Here is a 9568-nt window from a genome sequence, read left to right as displayed (position 1 = left end):
AGTATTTACAAAACACTTTCAATAACATGCACTCCTTTAAATCCTAAGACTCCCGTGTCACAGATGAGACACTCGAAGTAACACCGACTTGCCCAATGCCACACCACCAGTAAGCAGTGGCTTTGGGACTTGAACCCTGCCCTTCTACCCCCATATTCAAGCTCCTGCCTCTATACCTTGGTGGGTAGCGTGTCACAGGGTGGCTCCGTCGGTTGAGTTTCCAGCCACTCAGGTCACGATCTCATGGTTCGTGGGTCCGAGCCCCGCCTCAGGCTCTGCGCTGACAGCTCAGAGTCTGGACCTGCTTCGGATTCTGTCGCCCTCTCTGTTCTTCCCCCTCTCACACTCTGTCTCTGTCTCTCCCTCAAAAATAAAATAAACGTGAAAAAATTTTTGAAAGAAAACATAAACAAGTCATCATTAAACCTGCACGCTGCTGGAATGATTTGCATTAGAAAACTTCATCCACTCACACCCAGAGGCCGCTCCCCTTGAAGTGGTTTCTAATGGTTCAAGTGCCTATTGGCACCTCCTCCAACAAGGGGTATCGTTTGTGCACAATCCAATCCAGGACCCGGCCATCATTAAGGCGTTTGTGGGTTGTTAAGGAATTTCCATCCTGCTGGAACCCAAAGCTCCTGGAATTCATCGTCTCTATTTTATACTTACTCTTGTTTGTGAAACTCGCTTTGCCAAAAACCTCCGTAATCTGACTGGATGCCGCTGTGAGTTCCAGACAGTCGAGCCCCATACCAGGTCAAAAGGACCACGGGTTGGTGAACTTTGGTGATAACATCAGAACACAGTCCTGATGCCTTACAACTGAGTATCAGACAAAGAACGGCGGCAGGAAAGAGGCCCGGGGTAGGGAGAGGGAACAGAAGGGAGCATAGGATGTAGTGGATTTCCCTCTCTTGGAGTCCCCTAAAAACTGCTTTGAGAAGGAAAAAGGTGACTGGTAAGTTTATTTATGCTTTTTAAAAAGCGCTGCCAATCCCAATTTATCAGTTACTGTCTTGTGACAATTTATTCATTGTTCACTGGTAGAAGCCAGAAGTTACATAGAAATGTATGATTGGTGATAGCTTCTCTATTTCAATATGGTATAATAGAGATAACACAGTGCCCAAAAGCTCTGCAGCCGACTTTTTGTCTGCTTTGTCTCTTTTCATTACTCTATCAGAATCTTCATTTAATATAATCCAAAAAAGCAAGGTAATTGCTTCACTTATCGGTTATCATCGTTCTCGCATACTTATCATGTCAAAATTATTTATGTGGATAGGCCAGGTTGATCTTGCTGCATTCAGAAGCTTAAAATTTGAATAACTGTTCTGCCAGTTAGGTTATCAAAATTGCAGCATAAGCAATGAGCTTCTCTTTTCTGGACACTGGAGTAGGGAAAAGGAATCACCCCTTGGGTGTGCAGGTGGAAGGGGAGCACTGGGCTGGGGGTGGCACTCCAAACCAGCCCTTTTGGCCAAAAGAGAGAAGAAAAGGCCACACAATGAAGAGAGCAACTAAAAGGTTCATTGTGTGGGTCATGACAAAGTAAAAGAGAAATGAAGTCAATTGGACGCTTCCTTTGAGAGTTTTTCCTCAACAATAATCTCCAGAATAATTGATACGATTGTGCTGAAAGGCAAGACAAACATGGCAACCCGGATCGTCATATACCCAGCCCTCCCCTCCACACAAGACCTTCACACAGATGAGTATTTCAATATGCATTTTCCTACTCGCTAGTCATTTTTCAATTGTCAAGGACTTCATCACTTTAAAGGCATATTAGGCTAATGTGAAATGCGGCAAGTTTTCAGTCAAGAAGTGAACATTTATTTCTACAAAATAATTTTTGTTAGTTAAGTCTTGTTTTGAAACACCTGAGACTCTTTTTCTCTTTCTCTTACAAATGTTGATGGTAACAAGGAATTATTTTAAGTGTTCATTCCCAGCTCAGCATCAAGGACTGTGGCTGTATCGTCAGAGATTGGTCAGGTGAATGTACATTTTGATTCTTGCCAAATGTTGTGAGCTTTTTCAGTGAGAGCCTCAGAACCAACGGGGACGTTCAATCCCACTTCTTTCAGAGCCACTAACCCTCTCTCAGAACATCTATGCTGCAGTGCGACCCTCCCATACGTAGCCAGCCATTCTCAGACTCAGTAAGGGAATGACCGGAACTAATAGATACTATTCTTATGAGTGTCTCAAGATCATCGTGGGCTAAGTAATGGGTACTTTTTAATATTTTTCAAATTCCCTCAATGTGACAGATAATTCTTTTTAAACTTATTTACCCAGATCTTGCTGCACTAGTAGCTAGTATCTAATATCAATAAAAAAGATTTATCTGAACTAACTGTCAATTTATTTCCTAAAGGACAGCTGATCTTTTGAGGCTGCTTTCATTCCTCGCTTACAGTGATGAGCCATGGAGCTGGAAGCATGTAAAAGGGAGCACGAGGTCTTATTTGTGGTTTTCTCTTACGGCTGTTTTGGTAAATTTTCTGAAAACGGGGCGAAGCAGTCATACATACAACCCAGCATTTATATTAATTCTCGGGTAGCTACCACTGTTCTAGAAGTTAGAACCGAAAGCTAGGTGGGTGACCTTTAAAGATCCTCCCCAACCCTGAAATTAGATTATGATTTAAGAGTCTAATACAATGAGGATGCATTTGAAGAAAGATCCATGGCGGTCAATATCCCAGTGCACGGGAGAGTGTCTGGTATCCACATTCACGTATGTATTGGGTGAACGAATGAAAGAATAAATGAGTGAATACTCTTTTTCCCTAAACTTCAACCTTCAAAATGCCATTCAACATTCAGTAAACACTGAACATCTCTGCCACCTAACATCTCTGGCTTGCATACCAACTCTTTAGAACCCTCCCCTGGTCACTTGGCACGTGGCCTTCTGACTCCGTAGCACCAACACCTACTCCCTCGGATTGTCATTATGGATACACATCTCTTACATGCCTGTCTTATGCTGAAGACAGGGACCGTGTCTGTACTTTATTATTTCCATACTGACTGATGAAGTACCTTACACACATTAAATATAAGTAAATATGAAATAAAGAATGAACTGATTAGTTCTTAACATTATCTGAAGCACTAGAACAAAACCATCAGCGTGGCACTTTCTTCCTTAAGCACACCTAGTGTCCTTATCATCATTATTATTATTATTTTTACTGTCCATATTATCATCACCACTCACTATAATTCTTCTACCCAAACCAAAACTAGCATAACGCATGGAGGTGGGAATGTTAATGACTATCTATTGAATGCTTACTTTAAGAGATGAGAAAGGTAAGTCACCTACACCTAATTCCAGCTTGCCTTTAACGCAAGTCCACTACGTTGTTTATTCATTAATTTATCTAACATTTTGACCATGTGTCAGGTGGTGCGCAGCTACGGAGATTGAGGGATAAATAAGATGCTTTCTCTGGCTTGTCCAGTGATGGAGAAAGAACTATATACAAGTAATTATATAGTTTAAAAATCTATTTGCTGTCTGCTAGTTGTGCAACCCTGGGCAATTCGTGTATCTTCTCAGGGCCTCGGCTTCTTTAATCAGTGAAAGAAAGATAATCATACTATGGTCATGTTTCTGTGACAGAGTTATTATTTCATGATGCAGTGCCTGGTAGGTAGGCACTCAACAAAGGTTGGTTGTATCTGAACGTCCAAAATACCCCAAGGGAACACAGAAGACAGAGAAACTAACTCAAAATATATAGAAAGAAAGACTTCATGGGGTTCAGACTGGAAGGACCAGAGGAAAGTTTGCAAGATAAAAAGGGGAAGGAAATAGATCCCAGGGGTGGAAGCATTATAGACAAAGGCCAGAGGTGTGAAAGATCTCATCAAATTACAGTCAGTGGATAATATTCGCTGGGGACTCTGAAAACTCCTAATCTTTTTCTTCTACCCAATTATTGCCTAATAGTTATCCCCTACTTCAAAAATGTGGGGATTTTTTTCCTCCTTCATTAAAACAACTTGTATCAGCATGTATTCTGTTTCATTTGGTATTGTTTTAGAATAAGGACTTAGTTTATTGAAATAATCTCAAATTTAATTTTAAATTCTAGAGTAAGGCAGCCACCATCAGGTTTCAGTCATACATGCAAAATGTTAACATATATCCTATATATGTTATCAAGGGAGGATTTGGTGTCTGAATAACGGTTCTGTTAATATTTTCAATCTAACACCACACTTTTATGTTATCAGGAACATCTACATGACAATGCATGTCTATGCAAAAATAGAGAAATGTGGCCAAATTCTAGATGTCTTGAATAATCTAGATGCTTGACAAGATATGGACTTGAAATCCTAACAAAATGATAGCAATAAATAAAATAAATAAAAATCTAGAATTTTTACATTAAAAATATTTACCCAGTTTTGGATATTTAATGTTATTTGGTGTGCTGTACGAATACATTTTTCCTCTACTCATTACTGCCATGACTATGTCAGACTTTCTAAAACTTATTTGGGTCAAGGTATTCAGTAAGCACTGTTTTTTCACTCTATTAGAGGTCATTAGTTCTCAAACAACTTTTTATTGCCTTTTAAAAATAGGTATTCTATTGGCTTTTTCCCAGTGATCTGGGGTCCTGCCAATCCTCCACAGATCTTCACATGTTATCATTCTTGGCTCTGTGATCACATCAATTATTTTCTTGGCAAATCCAAGGTAGAGTTGGTCAAGCTCAACTCACATAAAAATATGTAACACCCCAAAGTAAATTGTAGGCTAGTTCAAATTCTTTTTGAACTTTAATTTTTATCTTAGCCTTCTAGGTTAGGTACTTCTCTATAGTTACTTTCTTTTGTGATCACACTATTCTGTACACACATGGGACTGCCAAGAGGCTTAGGGAACAATTTAAAATCATCCAAAGCCCTTAACACTATTAAATCCGACTTGATCCATGAAGAATAATTAGCAAGGTCTGGGGAACTTGTATGGGAATTTACCTATTTGCAGTTAGGTCTGTCTGTTTGTGAAGAGCCAGATGAGTGGTAGCCAGATTCAGATAAGCATTTAGAGCAATTCTAAGATAGCCATATAGTCTCTTAACTCAAGATGATGGGCAGGACCTACATTGCCTCCTTTCCATGCAAAATTCCCACTGAAACGACCATTCACATATACAAATAAATACATCCTTGGCAGCACTTGAAACAAGCCAAAAAAAGGATGAGGAAGGGGGATGACGTTAGCAGGCCAGAAAGTCCAACAAAGTCTTCGAAGCTAGGAAGTAGGTTGATTATATTATCAGAGAAACTCTAACTGAGTAAATCACAACCCAAAATACATACCTAGAAAAGAGATGTAGTGGAGGGAGGGTTCAGTTGCTTTAAAACATCTCTGGAGAGGCTCCAGACAGGTATAGATAGAAAAAAATTGCCAAGGGGTAGCAATAAAGGCTTATAACGGGAAGACTATCTTCAGAACAGCTGTGCTAGGGAGCCCCTCTTCTTCCTCTGCATATGTAATAAGTGGCATAGATGGCAGATGTGCTGCCCAAGCTTGTTCATGTCCTAGAAAGAAAAAGCCACTTGTCAGTAGGGTTTACCCTTTGACGCAGAGACTAAAGGCAGCCCTCCCATTCAGAACACTGGCCTTTTGGGTAAAATGGTCCATTCGACCTCAAAGGATACAAATGCCAGCTACTATAAACAGAACCATATTAGAAATACAGTCCTTTACAACCCCAAATTAATAATGAACCAATGATTACCAGATATGCAGGGGAAGTTAAGTAGAACAAAAAGAAAGACAAAGATGAACAAACAGAAAAACTGACCACAGAAGAGACAGTGGTAATGGAAGGAATAAAAGAGAACATTAAAATGTTCTAATTAGTAGCCTCAAAATTTCAACAATATATTGTATTTGTAATATAAAAAGAGGCTGCTATGACTTCTTGAAAATTAAAAAAAATAATACAATCGATCATCTAAAAATAACTGTAAGCTGAACAAAACAGGCGGAAGACTGAAATTTAATTTGGAAGGTGGAATTAATAAAACGTTCTACGACGGAAAGTAAGAAAAACAGAAAACTATATGCACAAAACGCCATTTCAAGAACTATAAAGCCTCACTATTCAAAATGTGATCCACACGCCAGCAGGATCAGCATCATCTGTCTCATTAGAAATGCAGAGTCATGGGCCTCAGTTAAGACTCTATTTAAGTCTAAGTTAAGTCTAAGTTAAGACTTACTGACTCAGATTCTTCCTTTTGAAAAGATTTCCTAGTAATTCGCATGCATTAAAACTTGAAAAGCCCTGATATACAGCACATATCCAAAAGGTCTTAGGCATATCTAAAAGCTGGTTTAGAGGAAGACAACATAAACAATGAAAGAGTTGAAATAACCAAAGAAATAACCAAAGAAAACAGATGAAGAAAATTTCCCAGACCTAGAAAAAACATGAACTCAACGACTGCCAAACTTGACCAAACGTCAAGTGAACAAAAATGCATTAGATACATATTTGTAAAATTTCAGAACAAAGCTTGGAAAGAAAAATTCTAAAAGGCATCAAAGAGAAAAAAAGTGTTTGCTCAAAAAGAAATGACCATCAGATGGACACCAATGCCTTCCCAACAACAGGGGGTCCTAAAAGCCTATAAAGCCATTGTAAACACAGAATACTACACCAAGTGCAATTATAAATAAAATTTAAGTGAAGAATAAAGGCATTTTAGACATAAAGAGTTCAAATAGTCTACTTCTCATCTACCTTTAAAAAAAAATATTACGAGGATGTACTCCAGTAACATGAAAAAATAATCCAAGAAAGAAGAAAAAAAGCAATCTTAGAACAGTTTAATCTACTCCAGAGGTACAATGAAAGAAATCTCAGAATGAGCAGTAGACCCAAAAAGTAATGAGTAGAAATTAGAAGGAGACTAGAGGACTTTATGGAGAAAAAAAAAAAAAAAAATTTTTTTTAGAGGTGAGTTGAGCATGGTAGTGTGCATAAGAAGACAGTCATGTTAAAATATGAAGCAAACTGGGGCACCTGGGTGGCGCAGTCGGTTAAGCGTCCCACTTCAGCCAGGTCACGATCTCGCGGTCCGTGAGTTCGAGCCGTGAGTTCGAGCCCCGCGTCAGGCTCTGGGCTGATGGCTCGGAGCCTGGAGCCTGTTTCCGATTCTGTGTCTCCCTCTCTCTCTGCCCCTCCCCCGTTCATGCTCTGTCTCTCTCTGTCCCAAAAATAAATAAAAAACGTTTGAAAAAAAAATTAAAAAAAAAAAAATGAAGCAAACTAAAACATGACATTATTTTGAACAATTGTTGATATATATAACATATTAATGTATAATATGCATTGTATTTAATTTATAAATAATATATAATATTAACTATACTATTTCTATGTTCATCTTTCAGATTTTGCTGTTTACAACTCTATGAAATGATATGCTTTCTTCCTGTGCCTAAATATACTATGTGGTTATAGAAAGAGTAATATTCCTAATGTTTATATATTGATCATTTCAGATATTCCTATTTTAAAATCAAAACTATAGACAATGTTGGAAAGGCACTGGATATAGAAGGAAATGTAATGGTACAATGTGTAAGTGTAAATTATTAAAATATTTGCATGTAAATTGCTTTAAACTCAAAAAAATGTAAAACATAATAATTTAGTTGACAGAAGGCAACAGGGAAAAAGAAAAGAAGAAAATATAGGTGCACTGATTTCCTCACCTCACTTAGCATGGGGAAAATAGAGCCAGTCTTAAGCTGGTGATTGAAAAACATAGATTAATTATAATGCTAAGTAACAAAGATAACCAGTAGAAAGATGAAAACAAACAAAGAAAAACAAAAAAAAAGAACAACAAAAATCCTGAACTTAGGAGCAAATAGGGGAGAAGGGAAAAAGTAAGAGTGTATGAAATTTCACATCTTTCATCCAGAAATCCATAGATACTATCCGAAGCCTTAAGAAAATCAAGAATACAATGTGTTCTTTAGAAATATGATGGTAAATATCCAAAGGGATATTGGTAAATATCCAATTAAAGTCATTAACTTTGGAAATCTTTGGAGATCAGTAAAGGGCAGTGAAGATAAATTTTACGTTCCATCCACTTCCCATCTATGCAAGTTTGAATATTTTAACCATTAAAACTGTTTTAACCAATGTATGTATGTATAACATTTAAAGCAAAAAATAAAAAATAAAAATGAAAAACTTCAATGGAACTTACATGATATTTAGTTCTACTACACAGAATAAGCACAGAAAATTTACTACCAAGTATTTGGTGACTCAACAAATTTTGTGAGCACCTACTCTGTGTGTGTTCCTGTGTTAACCACTGAGTCTACAACGGTGAGCCAGACAGATGTGCCCCCTATCATGACAGAGATTACTATCTACCCATAAGGATGGGCATTAAACAAATAGTTACATGAATACATATAAGGACAGGCATTAAACAAATAATTACACAAATACATTGCTCAATGCACTTGTGTCACACGCTGTGAAAGGTAAGTATATAATGAGAAAATATAACGGGAATTTAAGTCTGGGAAACCACACTGCTTTGGGCAAAGCTGCGTATAGCAATTCAAAAATTTGAATTCTTGGTACTAACATGTAAAAGTTATTGGACATACAGGAAATAACCAGTAAGAGACAACTGTTTAGCTAGCAACTAGTGCTCACTTTGGCAGCACATATACTAAAATTGGAACGAAGGGCGCCTTGGGTGACTCGGTTGAGCGTGCAACCTGGCTCAGATCATGATCTCTCGGTTCGTGGGTTTGAGGCTCACGTCAGGCTCTGCACTGTCAGTGCAGAGCCTGCTTGAGATTCTCTCTCTCCCCCTCTCTCTCTGACCCTCCCTGGCTCGTGCTTTCTCTCTCTCTCTCAAAATAAATAAACTTAAAATAATAATAATAAAATAAAGTGGGAATGATACAGAGGAGATTAGCCTGGTCCCTGCGTAAGAATGACATGCAAACCTATGAAGCATTCCAATTTTTTTTTAAACAGACAAAAATTTAAAAAATTAAAAAACAAAAGCAACTGAACTAGTTCCCACTTATTCAAAGTCTTGTCCCTTATTCTATATAACTCAAAAAGCATTTACAGATTTCCATGGTTTTAAGTTTTCTGAGCTCAAGAAACTTTGTCCCAAAAATGAATCAAATCACTTAATTTTTTTTTTTCAAAAAAGTAATATATTGAAAGCTGACAATCTGGCAATCTGCTGTAAGGCTAGGTAAAGATCAATCCACTTTACCATGTTAAAAAAAATATATATAAGCATAGTATTTCCAGAACGGTCAAGAACTTCAAGTTGTGAAGGAAGTAATTTGATCTCGTGCACTTAAACACTATTTACTTACCCATTTCCATCAGCATTCACTCATATAAACTAAGTGTGAGGACCAGAAAGCATATTTTTATTCAACCTGTATCCAACTGGGATACAGAATCGAGTGTGAGAAAGTAGCATAGGTCTTCTGGTATAACCAGAGGGCTAGGCAGAC

General features: G+C 37.8%; 1 non-coding gene across 1 annotated transcript; it reads left to right on the top strand.

The window, feature by feature from the left end:
* The first annotated feature begins 8955 nt into the window (after positions 1-8955).
* On the top strand, positions 8956-9059 carry LOC115522558. Its single transcript, XR_003971459.1, has one exon. It is a non-coding gene; the product is annotated as a U6 spliceosomal RNA (small nuclear RNA).
* Positions 9060-9568: the final 509 nt, after the last annotated feature.

This window comes from Lynx canadensis, chromosome C1, assembly GCF_007474595.2.
Source record: "Lynx canadensis isolate LIC74 chromosome C1, mLynCan4.pri.v2, whole genome shotgun sequence".
NCBI classification, from domain to species: domain Eukaryota; kingdom Metazoa; phylum Chordata; class Mammalia; order Carnivora; family Felidae; genus Lynx; species Lynx canadensis.
The sequence above is the reverse complement of the archived record's forward strand: the minus strand, read 5'-3'. Positions and strand labels throughout refer to the sequence as shown.